The following is a 23,914-nucleotide window of genomic DNA, read 5'->3' as shown; positions in this document are numbered from 1 at the left end:
TTTCTCCACATCCTCGCCAACACTTGTTCTTTCTTGTTTTTGATTTTAGCCATTCTGACAGGTGTGAGGTGATATCTCATTATGGTTTTGATTTGCATTCCTCTGATGATTACTGATATTGAGCATCTTTTCATGTGTCTGTAAACCCTTTGTATGTCTTCTTCAAAGAAATGTCTGTTCATGTCTTCTGCCCATTTTAATCAGATTATTTGGGTTTTTGGTGCTGAGTTGTGTAATTTCTTTACATATTTTTATACTAACTATATTGGATATGCCAATTGCAAATATCTTCTCCCTTTCAGTAGGTTGGTTTTAGTTTTGTTGATTATTTCCTTTGCTGTACAGAAGCTTCTTATTTTGATGTAGTCTCAATAATTTACTTTTGCTTTTGTTTCCCTTGCCTGAGGAGACATACCTAGAAAAATGTCGCTGTGGCCAGTGTCACATTGCTACCTATGCTCTCCTCTAGGATTTTTACAGTTTCGGGTCTCACATATAGGTCTTTAACCCATTTTTAGTTTATTTTGGTGTATCATGTAAGAAAGTAGACTAGTTTCGTTCTTTCCTGTAGCTGTCCAGTTTTCCCAACACCGTTTGTTGAAGAGACTGTCTTTTTCCCATTACATACTCTAGTGTCCTTTGTAAAAAATTAATTAACCATATAATTGTAGATTTGTTTCTGGGTTTTCTATCCTGTTCCATTGATCTACATGTATGTCTTTGTACTAAGTACCATGCTATTTTGATTACTACTGCTTTTTAGAGTATCTTGAAATCTGGAGTTGTGATACCTTCAGGTTTGTTCTTCTTTTTCAAGATTGCTTTGGCTATTCAGGGTCATTTGTGGTTCCACACACATTTTGGGATTATTTGTTTTAGTTCTGTGAAAAATGCTATTGGTATTTGGTAGGAATTACATTCAATCTGTAGATTACTTTGGGTACTATAGACATTTCAACAATATTTGTTCTCCCAATCCATGAGCATGGAATATCTTTCCATTTGTTTGTGTCATCTTTAATTTCTTTTATCAATACTTTATAGTTCCAGAGTACAGATCTTTCACTTCCTTAGTTAAGTTTATTCCTAGGTATTTTACTATTTTTGGTACAATTTTAGGTGGGATTATTATTTCTTTTTTCTGCTACTTCATTATTAGTGTCCCAAAACGCAACAAACTTCTGTATATTGATTATGTATTCTGTGACCTTTCTGAATTCATTTATGAGCTCTAGAGGCTTTTTAGTGGAGTCTTTAGGGTTTTCTATATATAGTATCTTGTCATATGCAAATAGTGAAAGTTTTATTTCTTCCTTACAAATTTGGATGCCTTTTCCTTCTTTTTCTTGTCTGACTGCTGTGTCTAGGACTTCCAGTATTATGTTGAATAGAAGTGGTGAGAGTGGACATCCTTGTCTTGTTCTTGATCCTAGGGGAAGGGTTCTCAGGTTTTCTCCATTAAGTATTGGTATTATTTTAAACATATCATAACTAATCTGTAAAATCTTCCTAAATCAGATGCCATACCCTCTTGGCCTTAAGATTCATTTATTGCTTTTCCCTGCTCTGCTTTGTTACTCAAAAGATGCATCCCTGAAGGCTAGTTTCTCAGGTTCTTGTGACAGCTGGTTTCTTTTGGGTTTGGCCAACAAGAAGCCAAGGCAGGAGATTGTAGACAGAGAGGGAAGGAGAAGGGGCAGGGTATTTCTCCTCCCTTCTCCCTGGCCCCAGCCCGCTCACTCATCCTCTACCCACTTTGGGTGAGATCATGTCTCCTCTGTGACTCCAATTCTCCTAGACTTCTCTGCTATGGGCTTAGCCTCCACTGATACCAAAAAACTAAGAAATATTTATGAAAGAAAATGTTAAAACTGAGAAAACTCTGTCCAGGGAATATATTCCCCCCTGAGAATTGGAAAGGGGGAGAAACATTTTTCTATTTTTAGTAGAATACTCATCTCCTAAAGAAGCATGGTATGAAAATCATGGCACCACTACAGCAAATTTAATATTTGATTTTGAGAGTCTTTGAATTATAATCAAACCTGTCTTGAGGATCATTTCAGTTGGAATCTGGGGCTATTTTGAATCTCTCTCCATAACAGTAGTGATCTGGAGAGATGCCCCAGAAATAAATGATCCTATAGGGCTGCTTTAGCCCTTTCTCTGTCATCCAGCATTCCTTACCTGGGAAATAAAGTACATGATGATTCTCTGAAATGCTTATAGTATTTGCTTATAGTATTAAAGTATTCCATCTTTGTTTCCTCCCCTTGTTTATATATGAGATCTATATTAATTTGATCTCTTGATTCTGTAAAGGGCAGGGACTAAAACACATTTTGCTTAATGTCTTAAGACATAGACAGCTTGTAAGAAGAAGGTAGGAAGGCATTGGACTTCTGAGAAAATGGGGGCAAACAAAAGGGAAAGATTGTAGCCACTGGATGAGGAAGGACTTTCTCCTCCTCTTTCCTTATTCTGATTGTCATTTGAGAAGTTGACTAGAAAGACCCTATGCTAGCTCCTTTGGCATCAATAAAATCTAAGATTCTGTGAAATGGACTTTTGTTTATCTACTTATAACTTAACTAATGACCTCAAAGGTCACATCTGTTGAGCAGGTAGTCCTGGCCGTCATAATAGGGGATTTTGTACATCAAAACAAAGCAAAACAAAACAACAACAACAAAAAAACTACTCTTGGGACTAGATCATCTATATTTAACTGATGAAAATTAGAGGAAAAGTCTCTTAATTTTGGTAAGAAAGACCAAGTCTAAAGTACTGGTATCATTCTTGCTTGCCTGGTGTTGCCATAATCTAAATACTCATCCCTGAGAATCTGGCCCTGTCCCTGAATCAAGGAGAATGAAGCTTGGGACTAAGCACAGCACCTTCTTTCCACCAGTACCAACATGTGGAATCTGAAATGCCCTGGGTTTGCAGTGTGCTATGGGCTCTCTGCTCACCTCTACCGTCTGTCCTGGGCCTGGCTAGGATTCTACTCTGGTTCCTGGTGGCTCTATGATTCTCTGCTGAAACTAGAGCCCTGCCCTGAGTTCAGCTGTTGGTGCAGGGCTGGACTCAAAGTCTTGCCTGCTCTCTCCCCCTGGCCGAGGTCCTGCTTTAACCAAATGAACCCTTTTCCTGCTTGATCCCACAGCAAGAGGCTTCTGTACACCTAGAAACCAGGCTGCACTACTGACCTGAGATGCTTTCTTGCCAGATTCCAATTTACAACTCAGTTCTGTGGATGACTGTTCTCCCTGGGGACCGCAGTGTGGACGGCTGGCCCTCCCTTTGGGGACACATCCTATCAGCTAGTCAGTGCCCTCATCAACGGCTTCAGTCACTGTTTCTCTCTTCCTGACTGAGATTAGCTTCTCAGCATGGATTCCCAGGCTAATGCCACCCCATGCCTGATAACTGAGTGGCAATATCCAGCTCATCAAAAAGAGATATACGATCCAGCTTGATTGGCACTGGTATCAGTTTACCTATGTACATACAGTCTAAATATGTGTATATATATTTTAAAATGGAAATACCATTTTTTCCCTGATATGGTGAGCTTATTGTAAAAAATTCAAACACAGAGAATGTTTAAGTTCCCCCTGCCATGAGCCATCTCTCTGATTAATCACATTAACAGTTTATATTGATATTACTCTCCCAGACTGTTTTTATGGCAGTATAAATTTAAATAGGTATTATTTATACTTAAATACATATATATTTAAAACAGACATTGGATTATAATTTTCTATAATCTGCATTTCATTTTCACTTTATCGTTTGTTGCTGGACATCAGCCTGCCCTCCTTTCAAATCTGGACTCACTTTGGCTCAACTTCAGAGTACTCTGTGATTTAAGTACAAAGGAATAATTCTCCATCTCTTTTTATAGTCTTTTGGGGGGGCATGTTTGTTAAATTATTTATAGGGCTAGGTTTTACAGAAATAGATGTTTTTTATTGAGACCATCAAAACCTTCAGTGCCTTAATGATTCTGCTGATTAAGTGGAAAACACATGAAGGCACATCAACTTGTCAAGCAAAAGAAAACGCTATCTCTCCCTAATGTAAATGGATTATATAAAGGCCTGATCTCCCACTGCATCAAGTTACAGTGTTTCATGCTCTAAAGACCAGGTAGGTATTACTTTGCACAGTTCTTGTAGAACGCTGGACTTTTAAGACGAAGAACCAAATTTTAAAACTGTCATAAATCTGAGTCTGGGTTTCAGAAAGCAAGAATGCTATTTTTAGTGTGTCTGGATTGCGGTCTTTCCCTTTGGTACTTGATGATGACTGCACAGTAAGAATGAAAAATGAAACTTCTGGAGATTGGATAGCTAAGGAGATTGAAAATAACACCCAGACAGTGGAGCCTTTGGGTCACTAATTTGAATTCAGCTCAGATCAGTGATGACTACAAATTGTTCTGTCTGCTGGCAGTGAGGCTTGCAGAAAATACATTTCTCATCCTTATCTGTGTTAATTATGTCTCTGTGCTTGTCGAAGCCAGGTATGCAGGTTTTAGATTGTAATCCCCCAGAGGGCAGGGACCATATCTGCATAATGCACTTTTTACACCCTCCCTTAGATGAGGGTTGATTAGATGATTTTGATTAGGCAGATGAAGAAGTGCTCTTTCTGAGGGGAACTGGCTGGTGTGAAATTGTGACTATCAAGCATTTCTGTGAAATATGAGAGTGACATCCCTTCCAGTTTGTTCTGGGTGGCCTTGGAAATAGTTTAGTCCCACACCATGACAAATAGTCTCCTTTTATAGTCCTGTCAGCAAACATTGCAGCTCAAACCCTGAAATTTAAAGACACATCTCTTTTCCTTTTTTCTGATTTGCACACATCTATTGGGGGTCTAATGTGACACCCACCTTTTCCCTGGTCTTTCTTTAGTGTGCCTTGATCATCACATGTTATTAACTGTTATCCTCCACTGATGATAATCTTTTTGTGAGTGTATCCTATCTCCCTATGGAGAGGCAAAATTTTGAGGGTCAAGATCATATCTTACATCTTTTTGTAACCTCCTCAGCCACTAGTTCAATGTTGGCCATTTCTGGATTTTACTAATAATATTGTTGAAAAATTGAATAAAAGTCATACTTTAAAGTTTGCATGGTTTTTTATGCTAGTTTTTTTACAATAGTTTTTATTATATGAGCTATGCTTTTTCAGCTCTTTTAATATCACATTTCAAATGCTGTGGATGTGGTGCCCATACAGTCATGCGGGTTGTACACTGCACAACTCTAGAGGGCCTATTCACATAGATGATGGCTCTGGTGATTGCTTCGGATAACTCTGAAATAATGGAGGTCAAAGAATAATAGCACTAGTGCTTCAGAATAAAACATGTTACTAACCCAAATAGGCAAGATGGGTAAGAGTAAGTCACTAAGGTGTAAATCTTAACATACCTGTTTTGGACCAAAAATAAATACGACGGGGACAACACTTTTCAGCAAGTGAGTGTTTCCACTACTTCTACCTCTTTTCCCATCCTAGCAGGATTTTTTTTTTCCCTGAAGGCACAGTTTATTCCCATTCTCAGCCTTCTAAATAGAGTTTGACTTTGTCAACCCAGCTCTGGGGCTTTTGTGAGGTGGAATTAGGAAATAATTGAGACAGGGCTGGAGAGCAAGGAGGACAAGGGAAGGAAAAACTGCCCACGGTCCTGACTGCTGGGCCAGATAGGAGCTTGAGAGAGTGAGAGGCTCTAGCCCAGGGTAGAACGGGAGAGCATTTCAGGAGGTGCTACAGAGTGTATACGAGTGGATTCCCTTGAATGCTTGAGTATTGGGATAGGCCAGGTTCTGGAGTAGCTGCAAGTCACAAACAACTCAATCTCATTGGTTTAATACAACAAAATTTCATTTGTTGCTCAAAGTCTGTTACAGGTCCCAGGGACTCCTGAGGCAGGAGTTCTCCATATGGTGACTCAGTAGCGGTAGATGCCTTGATCTTTTGGCTCTGCTGTCATGAGAATGGTAGAGGAGAGAGGGCATGGAGCCCCTAGAGCCATTCCTACAAGCTTCAGCTGGGCAGGGACTCTGGCTCGCAGCCACACACCTGAACCTGGCCCTGAGGCCTGTGTGGCTATAAGCCTGCTTGGAAGCTATCTTCCATGAGCCTGGGAGATGAGAACTGTATGTAGCTGAGGTCTACTAGCTCTGCCATGGGCTCTTTAGAAGTGTGCAAAAGTACTGGGATTGCTTTTACTTTTGGTGGCTGGACAGTATCTGTGTGATAGGTGATACCTCTTTGAGAGTGGGCCATCAAAGGCCTTAGAATTTATGTGGCTCATACAGGAAGAGGCAACTTTATATAATAAAGCATTCTTAGAACTTTCTGAAAAACACAGCAAAGTAGTTGTTGTCTTGCTAAGTATTGTAAGAGCTCTTAAAATTTTTTGCCTGCTTGATATCTCTCTTCTTTTCCTTTAGTGAGAAAATACCCACAATCACTCCCAAGACTTATTCAGAGGAAGTTTCAAATTTGGTTTTATTTCCTTTGCTTCCTTGATACTCACTTTACTAGGCATCTTAAGATGGAGAAAAGGTGACAAATCCCCTTCAGCATCATTAAAAAGAAGACTGTCTAGAATGACATAAATGTGATGGTCATTCATGATTCCTTAGAACTTTATGGCTCTATCAAGAAAATAAAAAGTCTATATTGCAAATCCATAGGAGAAACAAAGCTGGCAGGCCGTGCCTAATGTGATTTCTTAGCAGGTGTGTTTCAGGAGAGGACAAAAGAATACAGACATAGATACAACTTTTTTTTTTTTAATAGGAGGATAAATTAGGAAACAATTTTAGACCTTTCTACAATTTTCTCCACAGGAACAACTGTATTTTAGGAGAGATCATCTGATTATTTGTGTCTTGACAACATTTCAACAATTGCAACAGGTGGTCCATACCATTAACAGCAGCAACAACAAACCTGGTTGCTCTACATGAGAGCGAGAGAAGGCACGACTGAATACTTCAGTATGCAATTACATTTGCTGCATAATTAGTCATAAATTGAGCATCCAAACATAGATGCATGCGTAATTAATTATGACTTATTTAAAAGCACTCGGGTTGTGACACTTTGTTCTTCATTTCCTGCAAATCAAATTACCGAAGTTTTCATTTCATTTCAAAATAATTTTGCCTGCATTATTTTTTTTAAATTTCAACTGAGATATGGAGTTGATTACACATAAATAACTGATTCGGTAAGGGATCAGTGAAGGAAGAGTAGGGAGGAACGCTATCTGAAGGCTCAAGTTTGCAGAGTGTTAGCAGAACTCGCTCAGAAAGTAGAGGGGGCAGGTGGAGGCTGGGGCAGGCAGGCCTTGGGAATGGAAGATGTTCTCAGTGTTTGTGATTGTGCTATCCTGGCCAAGGAAAGATAACATATCAGGAGAAATAATACAGATGAAGAAAGTCAAACGACTGAGCGATCTGGAGATGAAGCTAATACTGCCATATTTTAAAACGTATTCTATCAACTAATGAATACTATATTTTATTTACTTTTTAGAGAGAGTGTAAGCAGGGAGAGGGGGAGGGACAGAGAGGGGGAGAGAGAGAGAATCTTAAGAAGGCCCTATGCCCAGCTCAGAGCTCCATCTCACAACCCTGAGATCATGACCTGAGTGGAAATCAAGAATCGGACATTTAACTGAGCCACCCAGGTGCCCCGTAAATATTTTATTTTTAGCATATTTAGATCATGTGGATTCCAGACTGTGTCTTTTTTCTAACAGAATCTATTGATTATTTGAGGAAAATTGAGATATACTACCTGGACACATGAGTTGTAGACATAACTGCCTTTTCTCAAATGCTATGTGATAACACCTCGAGAATTATGTCTACAGCAAGGGCTTTGAACTGTTGGCAGGTGCCTTTTCTGACACCATCAGTCATGAAAGCTGAGCGGTTTAAACTGCCAGGCTTCTCTGTAAGCAGTCATCAGGCTGGTGCTTCTTAAGTTTTCCTGTTAAGTATCCCTAATAGTGTGGACATTGAATTGGTATCTTTGGAAGTCTGGGGCCATATTCCAATCATGCCCCCTGAGAAAACAGGAAAATTCCTTGTTAGAAACTCATGTCATGGGGCACCTGGGTGGCTCAGTGGTTAAGAATCTGCCTTTGGTTCAGGGCATGATCCTGGGGTCCTAAGATTGAGTCCCGCATTGCCCCCCAACCCCCGCAGAGAGCCTGCTTCTCCCTCTGTTATGTCTCTGTCTTTTTATCTCTCATGAATAAATAAATAAAATTTTTTAAAAAAGATAAACTCAAAATGGATGAAAGATCTAAATGTGAGACAAGATTCCATCAAAATCCTAGAGGAGAACACAGGCAACACCCTTTTTGAACTCAGCCACAGTAACTTCTTGCAAGATACATCCACGAAGGCAAAAGAAACAAAAGCAAAAATGAACTATTGGGACTTCATCAAGATAAGAAGCTTTTGCACAGCAAAGGATACAGTCAACAAAACTAAAAGACAACCTACAGAATGGGAGAAGATATTTGCAAATGACATATCAGATAAAGGGCTAGTTTCCAAAATCTATAAAGAACTTATTAAACTCAACACCAAAGAAACAAACAATCCAATCATGAAATGGGCAAAAGACATGAAGAGAAATCTCACAGAGGAAGACATAGACATGGCCAACACGCACATGAGAAAATGCTCTGCATCACTTGCCATCAGGGAAATACAAATCAAAACCACAACGAGATCCCACCTCACACCAGTGAGAATGGGGAAAATTAACAAGGCAGGAAACAACAAATGTTGGAGAGGATGCGGAGAAAAGGGAACCCTCTTACACTGTTGGTGGGAATGTGAACTGGTGCAGCCACTCTGGAAAACTGTGTGGAGGTTCCTCAAAGAGTTAAAAATAGACCTGCCCTACGACCCAGCAATTGCACTGTTGGGGATTTACCCCAAAGATTCAGATGCAATGAAACGCCGGGACATCTGCACCCCGATGTTTCTAGCAGCAATGTCCACAATAGCCAAACTGTGGAAGGAGCCTCGGTGTCCATCGAAAGATGAATGGATAAAGAAGACGTGGTCTATGTATACAATGGAATATTACTCAGCAATTAGAAACGACAAATACCCACCATTTGCTTCGAAGTGGATGGAACTGGAGGGTATTATGCTGAGTGAAGTAAGACAATCAGAGAAGGACAGTGTATGTTCTCATTCATTTGGGGAATATAAATAATAGTGAAAGGGAATATAAGGAAAGGGAGAAGAAATGGGTAGGAAATATCAGAAAGGGAGACAGAACATAAAGACTCCTAACTTTGGGAAACAAACTAGGGGTGGTGGAAGGGGAGGAGGGCGGGGGGTGGGGGTGAGTGGGTGACGGGCACTGAGGGGGACACTTGACGGGATGAGCACTGGGTATTATTCTGTATGTTGGTAAATTGAACACCAATAAAAAATTAATTTATTAAAAAAAAGAAATTCACGTGACTCTTAAAATTCTTGTATTGATGTCTCTTTTGACATAAAAAATACCATTTTAGGTAATAAACTGTGGGAAAACATAAAAATGTTTTCTACCTAACACAGTGATTCATGAGTGAGATTCTTTGCCAATGAGTCTCTCTACTGGGAAGAACCAAGATGAGCACTGGAGATGTAGCCCAGCACAGCTGTTTTGGTGTCCAGTTAACTTCTCTTAATATTTCAATAACTCAAACTCATAAATATCAGAATATAAATATCTGCAGACTTTTCAGAGTTTTAGAAGCTATGTTGATGCTGCCCCAGAGGATGTTCAGGGCATTTTCATGCAACTGTTGGTAAAATCGCACAATTTTTTTTTTAAGATTTTATTTATTTATTCATGAGAGACAGGCAGAGACACAGGCAGAGGGAGAAGCAGGCTCCCTGCAAGAAGCCTGATGTAGGACTCGATCCTGGATCCTGGGATCACGGCCTGGGCCAAAGGCAGACGCTCAACCACTGGCCACTCAGGTGCCCCACCCATCACGCTCTCTCGTGCAATGTGGCCAGCTGCAAGCATCTGACCCATTTTTACCACCCTGTTGGACACAGCGAGAAAATCAAGAGCAGATGCATTGGGGCGAGACATTCTTGGTGAACAGTATCTACTGTTTTAGATTGTGTAACGGTTTTGATGCATTTTACCATTCCCACAGTATTTTGTCACAGATTTGATGTTATTTGTATGAGCCCAGTATTCCCTGCTCTCTCACCCGCCATCACATTATCTAGCTGGAAGTTTCTTCACCAGATAGAATGAGAGGAACGTCACTGAGCATGCTGACAATCAGCACAGGCTTTCTTCATTACGCATAGAAGGAGTGCAAAACAACCAGGGGCAAAATTGCTTTCTCTTCAAGCTTTCTGTGAACTATCAGGTAAAAAGAACTGGGTTCACCCCAGTTTGTCAGTCAGTCATTTACATGGGTTTGGGTCAATTAAAGTGTGTAAAACAACGGGGATCTTTGATGGGTTGTTTTTTTTTTTCTAAACATCCCCCTCCTATCCCAGGCTCATTCAACCATATCTAAAGTCCAGGATTCTCTGGCGTGTTCCCCTGTTAATTGGCTTTACTGGTAAAGTAAAGGGGTGATGTGTCCACCTCTACTTTGCCTCAGAGGAAGCTTCCCAAGTGAGTCTTTCCTGTTCTGTCGCTGCTCTGGTCGGGGCAAGTGCCCCCTTCTCTTCCTCACCCCCACTCGTGGTATCCACGTCTCCCTCCTTCAGTTCTGGAGGGTTCCAGGTGCCCAGGATTCTCACATGATTATCCTTAATTACTGAGTCAGTTCACTTTGATGATCCTTCCTCTCTTCTTTCTAGTCCTCAAGACAAAATGCTCTTTTATTGTACCCACTTGGAAAACTTCGGGGAGTCCTCTTTCCAATTTGAATCTGCCCTCTGCCCGCTGCCCTCCCTGCCTACCCCTTCCTCCATCTAGTCCTTAACCTGAGAAGGATTTATGCATAGGCTTCATGTAGTCCTAGTCTCAGGCTAGCACTTTCTTTGAGCTTTGTTCTTTCTTCCTTTTTGGCCAGAAGAAGGAAAAAAAAATGGCCTTGAGTATTGCTGAGAAAGCAGAAGGGAGTAGATTAAGATTTCAGGATGTAATCCTGCCACCGCACAGAATTTCTTCATATTTCTCCTGTCAATGTTAAGGTGACCTTGAAACTGACTTTGAAGGAAGCCTCTAGCAAATCTTTGTCTGAAAATGCTTTTGTGATCTCACCATTAGCCCTGCTTTTCCTTTTTTTTTAAATAAAGATTTTTATTTATTTATTCATGAAAGACACAGAGAGGGAGAGAGAGAGAGAGAGAGAGAGAGAGAGAGAGAGAGAGACAGGCAGAGGGAGAAGCAGGCTCCATGCAGGGAGCCTGATGTGGGACTCAATCCTAGGACTCCAGGATCAAACCCTGGGCCAAAGGCAGGTGCTAAACCACTGAGCCACCCAGGGATTCCCTAGCCCTGTTTTTCTTTATCTAAAGCCTCTCTCAATACCCTGAGACTTGGCTGAACAGTTTGGAAATCCCTGGAGAAGATTTTTAGGGCTCCTCCAAGCTCTGAAATGATCCTTGATTCTTTTGCTTTTGGGATAGGAAGAACACTACTCTCTTCCCCCCTTGGTTAGTTTTCTAGAAGGAATAGTTCTGTGGCAGCTCTTTGTGCTACAGCGTATCCGTTTCCCTATACCTAGGTTGACAATATAGGCTACCTGTCTTCACTGCATTTGAGGCCCTGTATTGGTAAGGAACTTCTAAAATTGCTAATGGGGAGGACAATTTTTCAGAAGATTGACAGTGAGGAAGGCTTCTGAGTTAGAGTCAGCCAACGAGTACTGGTTGCAGGATTGCTCTCCATCTTCTTGCTGGCGGGCACTTCAGTGCTGGGTTTGTGCCTCCCCAGAGCCAGGACCTTGGATGTCTGGATCTGGACAAGGGTGAGGTGGCATCAAGGTTTGCCTTTAATAATAAGAGCTCTTCACACCCTGTTGATTCAAATCAAAGGGATCCACATTCGTTTTCACATCTCACTGATTATTTTGTATATGGCGCTGCATGTTCATTTAGGCTCAAAATTGCATCCATATATTTCCAGCTTTCTATGATCTCTTTTGCTTCATTTGCTCTTCTGAAATATTTCCAATTATTTGGGTGCCCAATTGTTCGTGAAGTGGTCGCTCAGTTTGTGCCGAAAAGGCATTTTTAGAAAAAAAGATTTATCATTGTCGTTGTGTTATATGCTGATTTCAAAAAGACCCGGTCATTTAATCTCATTGAGATATTAAATGATTTCCCTCTTTCCAAACTCTGAGATAATCTTTCTTTCAAATCTTCCAGTAACTTTTCTTTTGTGGTTGATGAGGAAGACCTCAACAGATGAGTTACAATAAGGGACTATTGGATCAGATCAGCTGGTACCCAGGGAACTTGAACGGACGAACTAGATTCATGAACAACCACCTTCAGTTGGTAAACCATGAGGTTCAAGTGGCATGGTAAGTATTCTTTGGTGATGAAATCAAAATTAAAAATGCCATTTTGAGCTGAGGGTCTGGAGACATCTTTTTCAGCCTCTGATTACAGACTCCAGACACCTCGTGTTTCCTCACATAGTAAACTGAGGTTCCTGAAAATAACCTGCAATGCATCATGGTCTCAGAGCAGATTGCGGTCAGATTCATTTTAGGTGATACGTAGGATCCATGGTATTTCGTATTTGTCAGATCAACTGATGCTGGACATCAGGGGAGGCCCAAAGTGATAGCAGTGACCTCAAAATATCCAGCAAAGCTTGGATCCTGTGGTGGTCAGTGCTACTGCTGGTACAGAGTGCCTTGGTGCAGACTGTGAAAAAACTACTTCCCTGGGCAAATGAATTACAAAAAATTCGCTCCTTCTACAGGGCGGATGTAACCCCTCCTGGAGGCTGGGCAGGTACATTTGTGCAATGGTCTAGTGCGTGCCCTTGAGGGTCCTGGTTAATGATCCTGGGAAGAGTGTTGCAGGAATGACAAGATGCCATAAGCAGAGAGGAGGCCAGAAGTCTGATGGGCTGGCAGGAGGGAGGAGGGAGAAATGAGGGTTCCTTCCAGGGGTAATAGTTCTGGATACTGAGAGAGTGAGAGGAAGCTGAAACTGGGAGAATGCTGTGAACTATGGGAATGACCAAAGGGCTTTTCCTCCTCTAAGACTTGCTTGGAATGCCAATATTGGAACCTGAAAGGAGACATCTGTTCTTTGGCACCCACATTGTCCATGTCTGTCCTAATCTTAGTTTTCCCCTGGCCCAAAGGGTCATGGCTAATGAACACAATCATTCTTTTTTAGATTAGACCCTTTTTAAAAAGATTTATTTATTTATTCATGATAGATATATAGAGAGAAAGAGAGAGGCAGAGACACAGGAGGAGGGAGAAGCAGGCTCCATGCCGGGAGCCTGACGCGGGACTTGATCCCGGGACTCCAGGATCGCGCCCTGGGTCAAAGGCAGGGGCTAAACCGCTGAGCCACCCAGGGATCCCAGATTAGACCCTTTTTATACTTAAAATGATCGATTCAGGCAAGTAAAAATCTAAGTGATGTTTGAGATGTCTTTTCTATGTTCTTTCACCTATAGTCGCTATTTTTTTGTTTGTTTGTTTTGTTTTCTTGTAAATTCTCCTGATCCTCATACCCAGCTCAGGGCTAAACCTTCCTTATTACTCCAGTTCCAGGCAAACTTCTTTGAACACCCATTACACTCTTCTATGCACCACAGATTTCTTTTTCTCAAGCTATTTTATGTGTTTATGTGTTTTTCTTCCCCAAGACTGTCAGTCTTCTGAGGGCAGGGACTGCATCTGTGTAATTGCTCTCACATCACTGATGCGTCTGGCAAACAGGAGGCACTGCTGGTTTGGCTAAAGGTGGGATTGAACACCTCCATATACAATTTTCAATTACTCGTGATAGTTGGAAAAGTGCTATATTGTGGAAAACAAAAACACACACAACACTAAGGATCTTGCAGTCTGTTGTTTTCACTTGTAACCTCGTGAAGCCTTCAATCAGAGCTTGGGCTGGGCAGCTAACTCAAACTGTTGGTGTATCACAGCATCCTTCTTGGCCAGCAGTCTACCTGGAATGTATCTGAGACCTGCCTCTCCTGGCAAGACAGGAAGTGACATGAAGGTGGGCGGGAAGTGGGATCCATGATGGGAACCCTGACTGGAAAGGGTGCTTTGGGGCTGAGGTAAAGTTCCTGCATCCTTGTCATTACCAGAATCAACTGTAGCTACCACCACCTGTTCACAGGTATTTCTGACCTGAACGACTCTGCTCTTTAGAGGGAAGACAGAAGGCAGTCAAAATGAAGGGAATCTACTCTCTCTGTTCTCCTTCAGGTCCTATCCCTCATCGTTCCAGGCTGCATGTCTCAGAGAATAAAAGGTGCCTATGTGGTAAGTGTACCCTGGGGAAGGGAGATGCCCAAGAATTCTGTTTCATTTACTATAGCACAGTTTCTGGACCAACTCTTGGCTACTGAACCAAGGCCACATGGGTCAATGGGAAAGGCAGGGTCAGAATCCAGAACCTCCAAATCCGAGACCTGGTGGGACTCCAGTTCATTCCTTTCTAAATATAAAATTGAAGTAATTACTGATCAAATGTGCCATTGAGACGAATAATGAAAAGCTAATAATTGTTTTCCTTCCTTTTAAAGAAACACACCACACTCAGACACCCATTTACAGATATTTTCAGTTAAAATGTCACACAATATTTGTTATATCAGCAGGAGAATGGAAATTGAGTTGGCAGTGAAGCATTGCAGTGACAACTGTTACCTTGGAAACTGTAGTAAGCAATCATAATTACAATTAGCAAGACTTGCACAAAGTATACATAAATATTCACGTGCCAGGGATGAGTGTCACATACACCAGACAGCAGAGGAAATGGTGGGACTGTTTCTTTCTCTTTGACATGTCCTTGCACGGAATTGGGTTCTGTAACCACATATCACAGCTTCTTCAAATTTAGGTAAATATATTTCCTTATGTGCTGGTGTTGGGGCTTGTACCATAATGACATTTGACACCCAGCAGATTACTTGGAAGCTTCAACTGACCCTTAGTTGAAGTATGACCAGTCCTAAATGGACTTTTAACAAAGCCTGATCTCACAAGAAAAAAAGGCAATTGTAAATAATAAATGGTGCTGTAGCCCCATTACAAGGGTGCTCTAGGGAAAAGCACTACAAACCAGAAGGAATGGTTAAAACGTGATTTAATCAAGCCACCACAACTGGGCTCTTGGCTTCTTCTTTATTGTCATGGAAGTGTCCCCGCTCAGATTTCCCTGTCAAATCTCAAAAGAAGTTGGAGAAAAAGTGAGTGATAGAATTGTTTTCACTCACACATACCAGGAGTGTCCTAGACTCTGTGAATTTTTTTCATGACCAAGAGAGAAAAGGCTGTTCAGTCAACAGTGTATGTGGGTTGGTATTTCCGTGCACTTGTGGGAAAAAAGCTCTGAAGGTAAATAAATCTTCATAGCAAAACCAGTGTTATTTTCAGGGCCAGAGGGCACACCAAAAACTCTTCTTCTGTACACAGTAGAGTTTTCTGTTCAGCTTGTCTGAGCATGCTGGCTGCCTGGGGCTTTCCGGATAAACACACATTGCAAGTGGTTGCCATGATGTGAGGGGCAACAGGCGGAAGAAATGTTGACATGCTTCCTTTGAGAGCAGAGGTCTTGACCTGAGCTTTAAAGAAGTCTGCTAACATGAATACAAGAAAGTGACCTTGGCATAGATGCCAAAATAATTGGAAGAACTCACATTTCAGGCAGCAGCATCTGTATGGAATGGGAGGGAAGGATGGTGGAGATGAGGACAGTGGATGCCCGGCATATTGCCTTCCCTCTCTAGATCACATCAAGTCCTGTATATGTGCTTCCCATAGGAGCCCTGTTCCCTTGGCCACAAGGGTTAAGTCATGTTCCATGCGTCCCTCTGACCTATGAGTTATGAGCTCATGCCTGCTCTCTGGATGATTTTCCTCTGTAGGAGGGGCAGTATGTACTGGATCCAAAATCAGCCATGGTGCTGTATCTCTTCTTCCTAATGTCCCCAACCCTCAACACTTGAGGCTGCCTGTCTCAGAGAACAAAAGGTGACTGGCATTGTATGGAGTCCTGGAAGTCCTAACCAGGTAACAAACATGACAAATGACATGTATTAGACGCCCTCATCATAATTCAGTGCAAGGTAGAGAAAGAAAATTGTTTCAGTTAAAATGAAAACTTCATCTATTACTTTCTGCTTTAACCAGAGTTGTAATTACTTATTTGAAGCAACACTGTGCTTTGTTCTTAGATGAGACAAAAGAAGGATGTCAGAGTTTCTTTCTTTAAAAGAATTTATGATCTAGTTGGGATGAAGGGCATAGGAAACCCAAACAATTAGTAAAGCATATGGTACCTACCAACTATTGTCAAATATTAAAGTGTTTAGCAAGTGAGAGATTGTTAAGGTCTGAGATCATTGGGAAAGACATCAAGAAGGCGGCACTTGGAAAAGGCTTTGTACATTGTGGAACTGGTAGAGATAAACAGCAAGCATGTGTGTGTGTGTGTGTGTGTGTGTGTGTGTGTGTGTGTGTGTGTACAGGAAGGGGACAGGGTTGGAGAGTGCCAGGAGGAAGCCTGTTGAGCCAAAAGCCAAGGTGACTATTCCAGCGGAGCTAGTGACTGTGCTGGTCTATGGGAATGATGTTCCAAATGGTATCTGGGTTTTTGCTCTCAAAAGCTCCTTCCTGTTGGAAATCTCTACCCTGAGTACTCATCTGTTCTGCTCTGAATCTGACTTCAGCAATTTGACCTTCTTTGACCTCCCTCCTACCTTGACTTTCCTATTATTTCTTTCCCCTCCCTCTTTCCCTTTCTTTCATATACTCCCTTTATTCACATAAGAATATAGTGATTAACTGTAGAGTTTATGACTAAAGACTCTAGTTGTATAACCATGTTCAGTTCTTAAATAATGGCCCCAGGGCAATATAAGATAATCATACAGTAAATAATACTAGGCTGACAGTAATTGAGGATCTACCATGATGTCCTTGGTAACTTATCATTTTAAAACTCATGTTATTAGAGAAATACATCCATGTGGTGAAAAGAAAAATCACATAGAAGAATTTATGATGAAAAGCAACAATCTTTCAACTTTTCTTTCTCTATCCTAGTCCAGTCTCCGGAAACAATCTCTTTGAGTTCAAGCCTTCTAATAATTACTTCCATACCTTTAAATAATATACTTCCATTTCTTGATTTTTTTTAGCTTTAGGCAATATATGATGACTCTCAGCCATGAAAGACCAAGACTTAGCTCATTCGTATTATACCCCACCTTTCTACCTTTCTACTTCTGCTGTGTTTGATCTCTATGTTGTTTACTTTTGAGTTATTTTATTAGATAACTTTGTGATATTAGGTGTTACATCTCTCTGACTCCCACTTTATCCTCTTTATTACATTTCTCTATTTTACCCCTCCCTTGCTAACTCCCACCTCATCTCAGCCATGTCTTCTGGCTTTTACATTTTCAAGATAGTTAACATTTACATCTGTTCTGAAACAATAATTAACTTTTATGAGCTTTTGCTATAGATTGAAAATCAAAGAACAGCACTGACATTATTATAACTATGTGAATATTGCTCACTGCAAAGTTGAGTTGTAGGTTAGGATTGCATTTCTTCCTTTATGAGTGCAGTGAAATATCCTCTGGGCTACTCAAGATACAATGGTTGTAGCTTCAAGGTCAAAAGGTTTCTCTTGCCTTACATTGCTGTGGTTGCTTGAAGTTGTAGAATGCTTCACAGTTAAGCCATAAATTTCTCAAATATCTTTTGATTGTTGCTTCTGTTGCCCTTTTTTCCCTGGAGTTTCTAATGGACTCATTGCCCATTCATATTTAAAAGAAAAGGACTAAGTAGGTGATACAGATTTCCTCTGCCCTAAACAGGAAGGTCTTCTGCTTAATCACAGTGTCCAGGATGGGGTCCATTACTAGCAGGTTTTGCTTTGGAGTAAGTAGTCCAGGACCTTCACCTTAGGTCAAAATGAGGAGAACATATCTCTGGGTAAAAACATCCAACACAGACTCTTGGGTTCTCCTGAACACTATTTATTCAGTTTCCTTAAATAAGAGCCCACCAGAAGTTTTTTCAGGGATAAATGTTGGGCTGTGTGTAGCAAGAGGGGAGAAGAAGGGGGAGATGGCACTCCCTAATACAACTGTTCTGTATATAGAATCCTCTTGCCAGCCCAGTGTTTTACCATGCCCTGCTGTCTTAAGTGCCAGCTCTATGCTTGGAGGCTTACAAGAGATGCTCTGGGCAGATCTCTATAACTCCTAGATCAAATGTTTGGGGATGTGGTTCCCTGTATCTGTATTTTCTATCAGCATGTCTCCTTCTGCTTTTCATCTTCCAGAAATCTGTTTGAAATGTCTCATCTACTGATTATCCACTTCCCCATTTCTTTTTAGGAGTCCAGAAATGAATGGATAAAAAACTCATCCTCTTGAATAGGTCATGCTTCTGTTCATGGCACCATGTTTGTTCCGTTGCTGCTGTAACAAATTACCCAAACCCAGGGGGCATAACACAAGTTTATTATTCTCTGACACTTTGGGAGGCCAAAAGTCTGAAATGAGTTTTGTAGGGCTAAACTCAAGGTGTAAATCAGAGGCTGGTTCCTACAAGACGATCCAGGAGAGAATCTGTTCCTTGGCTCTTTTAGTTTCTTGTGGCTGCAGGTCATTCTTTGACTCATGGCTATGTCATGCCAACCTCCTGCTTCCATGATCACATCCACATCTACCTCTTCTTCAGTAGTCAAATCTCCCTCTGCCTTCCTCTTACAAGGACACTGTGACTACATTGAGGGCCTCCCTAGATAATCTAGGATAATCGCCCCATTTTAAGACTCTTAAGTTAATCATGTCTGCAAAGTCCCTTCTGCCAAACAGAGAACACTCATAGGTTCTGGGACAAGGACTTGGATATCTTTAGGGGTCATTTCTCTGCCTACCATAGTCTTCCTTCACTTCTCCTTTTTTGTTACCACATACATCCAGTTAAGTACTTAGGTGCCATGGATTGACTATTGCATTGGCTCTCAACTCTGAATGTATATTAGAATTAGCTGGTTTTAAAAAAATACCATAGTCTTGGCTTGATTTTGCTGCTAAAAGAATTAGAAGTTCTAGGGCATTAGATCTATGTATTATGATTAATTTTTTAAACTTTTTGTTTTGCTAAAATCTCCAAATCATAGAAAAGTTGAAAGAAGCTACAAAGAACTCCAAAGAGTCTTGGTTTACCAATTATTTACACATTTTGCACATTTTATTCTTCTCTCGATTTTTTTCTGAACCTTTTGAGATCTTTCATCCCTAAAAGTCCTTTAGTATGTACTTCCTAAAACTAAGAATATTCTCTTTTATAACCACAATGCCATTACCTAAATCAGGAATTTAACAGAGACCCAATGCAGTTTGCCCTCCCCTCCTCCCGGAATATATGGGATATCAAGAGTGCAACCTTGCTTTTCACTGTTTCCTTTTGCCTAGAAAAGCTTTGCCCATTCCCTTATTTTTAACCTTTGTGAATTACTTGTATTGTGTTTCTTGAATAGAGCATAGTTGGGTCTTGCTTTGTGAGCCAGATAGAGAATCTTACAGCAAGTGAATTAAACATTATACATATTTACTGACAAAGCTGGTGGTGCCAATTCTGTCATGTTATTTTATGTTATTATTACATTTATGTTACATTTGCTATGTTTCTCTATACAATTTGTTTTCATTCCTTTCAATTTTTTTTTGGTATTTAGTATGATAAATATTTTTGTTTTGGAAATTATCTTGTATTTATACCTTTAAAAATGCCCGTAGTCACACCCTTTTGGGTGGGTACTATAAAAACCCAGAACATTCTAAGTGTTGGTGGGGATATGGAGAAGTTGCAGCCTTTGTGCATTGTTTGTGGGATTGTAAAATGGTGCAATTGCTATGGAAACAGTATGGAAGTTACTAAAAAAATTAAAAATTGAACTGCCATATGATCCAGAAATTCCACTCCTGAGTATATAAACACAAGAATCAAAAGCAGGGCTCTTGAAGAGATATTTACAGAACCATATTCATGGCAGCACTATTCACAGTAGCTGAGAGGTGAAAGCAACCCAAATATCCAACTACTAAATGGATGAACAAAATGTGGTATATATGACATACAACAGAATACTATTATACTATTACGTTGCCTTAAAAACATAAAGTTATGTTACATGCTGTAGTATAAATGAACTCTGAGGCATTACGCCAGGTGAAACAATCCAGTGACAAAAGGACAAGTATTATATGATTTCACTTACCTGAGGTATGTAAAACAGTCAAATTCGTAGATGTAGCATGTAGAATGGTGATTACCAGGGGCTGGCCAGTTGTTGCTTAGTAGCTATGGAATTTCAGTTCTGCAAGATGAAAAGGTTCCACAGATCTGTTTCACAACAAGGTAAATATACTTAACACTACTGAAGTGTACACTTAAACATATGTAAGATGGTAAATTTTATGATATCTATTTTCATCATTATAAAAAACAAGTGCCCTGAGCCCCCTGTTTTTAATTGACTCTATTTGGTTTCTTTTTAGTGTCAGTTTTAAATGGTATCCTTTGATTCTCACCTACTGTGTCTACAATAGTCAGTGAGTTTACACATTAGTAGTTTTAAGACTATCTCCAGGTGGTTCTATTACACAGCTAGAACTGAGCCACTGGGCAGCTCCCCCTTCCAGTCCCACATCACCATTCTATTCCAGCTTTTATCCCTCTTCGCATTCTAAAAATCTATCTGGCTTTTCCCAGACTACCTGTTGAATCCTCTCTAAATACTATGCCCAGAGTAATCTCACAAAAGTTCCACTTTGTGTCATGCTCTCCACTCTTAACGTCAATGATGGTTTTTTTGCATCGTCTCACACTTGGAATAGGTGAATTGATTTGGGTCTCAGCAGGGTCACTTACCAGTTATGTGACCTTTTTAAGTAATGTAAGGTGCCAACATAGTTGCTGGATCATAAAGGTATTCAATAACCATCCTTCCATTCTTCCTTTGCTAAGATTTGCTATTCCATTGTTCATGTCTGCCCCACTCATTCCCTAGACCCACCCACCTGGCCTTCCCCAGCAACTGGCACAGCCATCTTTGGGTTTTAAAAACAGACTTATCTTTTAAGACAAAATTCTTAAAAAAAAAAAAAAAAAAAGACAAAATTCTTGCCTACACACTTCAGCCAGAACTGATCCTGCTACCTTGAACACCCACGGCACTCTCTTTAACATGTGAAATCTTTTAGTGATAGTTTACTTGTGTTCTGCCTTTTTATAAAAGTGTAAATAAGGTTTATTAAATGAAAATGGAAACCCAAGGACAGGTGATAAAGGGAGCAGAAGGAGCACTCCTTATCAGAAAACTGAGGAATTACATCATTTGCTTTGCAATGTGTGGCCTTGCTTGAACAATTAACAGTCCCATATAGGGAGATGTCCCCTGATATTGTTTGGTAAGTTACACATTGTACAAAACTCAATTGAGGACAGGGTCTGTGTCTTAAGCATCTCTGTCCTCCATGCAACATTGTTGGAAGGCAAAAATATTTCCTGTGTAATAGCATCTATCTAATACAACTGATGATGACTGAATGCTTATTATCTACTTGGCTCTATTTCTAAGTGCTTTACATTAAATCCTCACAGTAACCATGTGAAGTAGATCCATTATTAGCTTCATTTTGCTACTATTAGGCCCTGAAACTGAGGATCAGAGCAGTCACGTTGCATGACCAAGTTTGTGCAGTAGGTATGTATCAGAGGCTGAGCTGGGGTATGAATTTGAAAGGTCTGTCTTTAGAATTCATACTGTTCTTCCTGTTACTGCCTGTCATTGATGGGCTAGCAAAGTATAGTCATTTAATTATATGCCCGTAAACTATAATTGTTCCTATTTTGTTCCAGGATAGAGACCATATTGATATTTTCTGTTTCACTGAGTTTCTAAGCAAATGAACGTCAATGATCCCCTCAGTGCCGACCAGGTGGACTGGAGTGTGCTGTGGGGTCAGCACCTCTGCATTTTAAAGCTGATCCTGCCACCTATTTGATGTGTGGCCTTGAACAAGTCACTTAACCTTTCTTCTCTCATCTCCAACTTCTATCATTGGGCATTTACATAGGATTTGTTGCCATAGTAATAGAAAATAATACTGACCTATCTCTCAGGAGTGAGTGTCATGGGGATTAACTAATTTACAGCTGTGAAGAGCTCTCAACATATGAACTGCTAAACAACGGTGGGATCTGGGATCGTAAAGAGAATTTAAAACACCATCAGCTTGTGGAGCGTGCCCATTTGATGCCCATCATTATATGTTTAACTATTAGCATTACTACTCATAATAAACTTTTATGAGGTACTTTAGGTGGTTGAAGTGTTTTTATGAGAGCTAATTAGTTGTTCCAACCAGCTCTATGAGGTAGGTCAGTATTTTTATCATCCCTGTTTTGGAAATTACATTAAATTGGTGCATGCATCATTAAAAAAATCTTAAACTTCTAGGTATCTGGAAGCATTCTGTTATTGGAGACAATTCTCTTTTTTTTTTAAAAATTTTTATTTATTTATGATAGTCACAGAGAGAGAGAGAGAGAGAGAGAGAGAGAGAGAGAGGGAGGGAGAGGCAGAGACATAGGCAGAGGGAGAAGCAGGCTCCATGCACCGGGAGCCCGACGTGGGATTCGATCCCGGGTCTCCAGGATTGCGCCCTGGGCCAAAGGCAGGCGCTAAACCACTGCAGCACCCAGGGATCCCTGGAGACAATTCTCATATAGCTATCACACCTAGCACAAAGCTCCAATGACAGGGCGTTGGGACAGTTGTGTTGCGGTTCCCAACATATAGCACTGGCAAGTCTTTTCCTTTTTAATTGTTTGATGTTAACACATTAACTATGTGGCAGTTCTTGTGCTAGGTTCTTCTCTGTATTGGTCAGGATGGATTTAAGAAAACAGAGCCCATTTTAGATATTTCAAAGAAGTTTCATACAAGAAACTGGTTACATATATTTTTGATGGGTTATAAAAGCAAACAAGAGGATAAGGTGCTGGAGAAATAATTAACAAGAAGAGGTCATTCCCAAAAACAAGTAGCTTCAGGAACCAGTCCTACTTCCGTGGCTGGGGGTAAAAAGGAGAGATCAAGGTGGTGGACTCCTGGAGCCCACTTGTTATTGGACTAGAACCATGGAGAGAAGCCACTGGAGGAGCTAGAATCACAAAAGGAAGAGGCTACCTCCAGAGACGCTGGCCAATCCAGAGAGAACAGTTTCTCCTCTGTTCTCACCCTCTGATGGTGGGCCTGGTCTTCCTACTGGTAGAAACCGATAGGAAGTCACGGGCAAGGGAGCTTGAGAACCATGGGCCATAGGGGTTCTTAGCTCTAGCTTCACAGAGCTAAATGGAGAAAAGTGGATATGGGACTGAGAAAGTGCAGGTAAGTAACTGGCCTATCTTGAAGGTTCATTAAGTTTTCCCCTGGAGCTCAGGGAGCTTCAGAGGTTATACGAGGAGATGGTCCTCCTGTTCAAGCCCCAGTTTGCTTACTTCAAGTGTGATGCATGTTCCCCGTGTGACCCTTGATCTCTCTCAGTTTACTGTGCCCACCTTCCCAATGAGGCTCCAATGGCAGGTGGGAAGAATGTTTATCTTTACCTGTCTTCAAGGGTGGAATGAGGATTAA

The 23,914-nt window shown here is 40.7% G+C and overlaps 1 long non-coding RNA gene across 1 annotated transcript in view; it reads right to left on the bottom strand.

Annotated features, from left to right (window-relative positions):
- The window catches only part of LOC121497160, a 29,184-nt gene extending 8,592 nt beyond the window's left edge, over positions 1-20,592 (bottom strand). The window contains exon 1 of the long non-coding RNA XR_005989419.1: positions 20,492-20,592. This is a non-coding gene — a long non-coding RNA (uncharacterized LOC121497160). The remainder of the gene's footprint in view (positions 1-20,491) is intronic.
- Between the last annotated feature and the right edge of the window lie 3,322 nt (positions 20,593-23,914).

This window comes from Vulpes lagopus, chromosome 8 (assembly GCF_018345385.1).
Source record: "Vulpes lagopus strain Blue_001 chromosome 8, ASM1834538v1, whole genome shotgun sequence".
Taxonomy (NCBI): domain Eukaryota; kingdom Metazoa; phylum Chordata; class Mammalia; order Carnivora; family Canidae; genus Vulpes; species Vulpes lagopus.
Note: the sequence above shows the minus strand (reverse complement) of the source record. Positions and strands in the feature narration are given on the sequence as shown.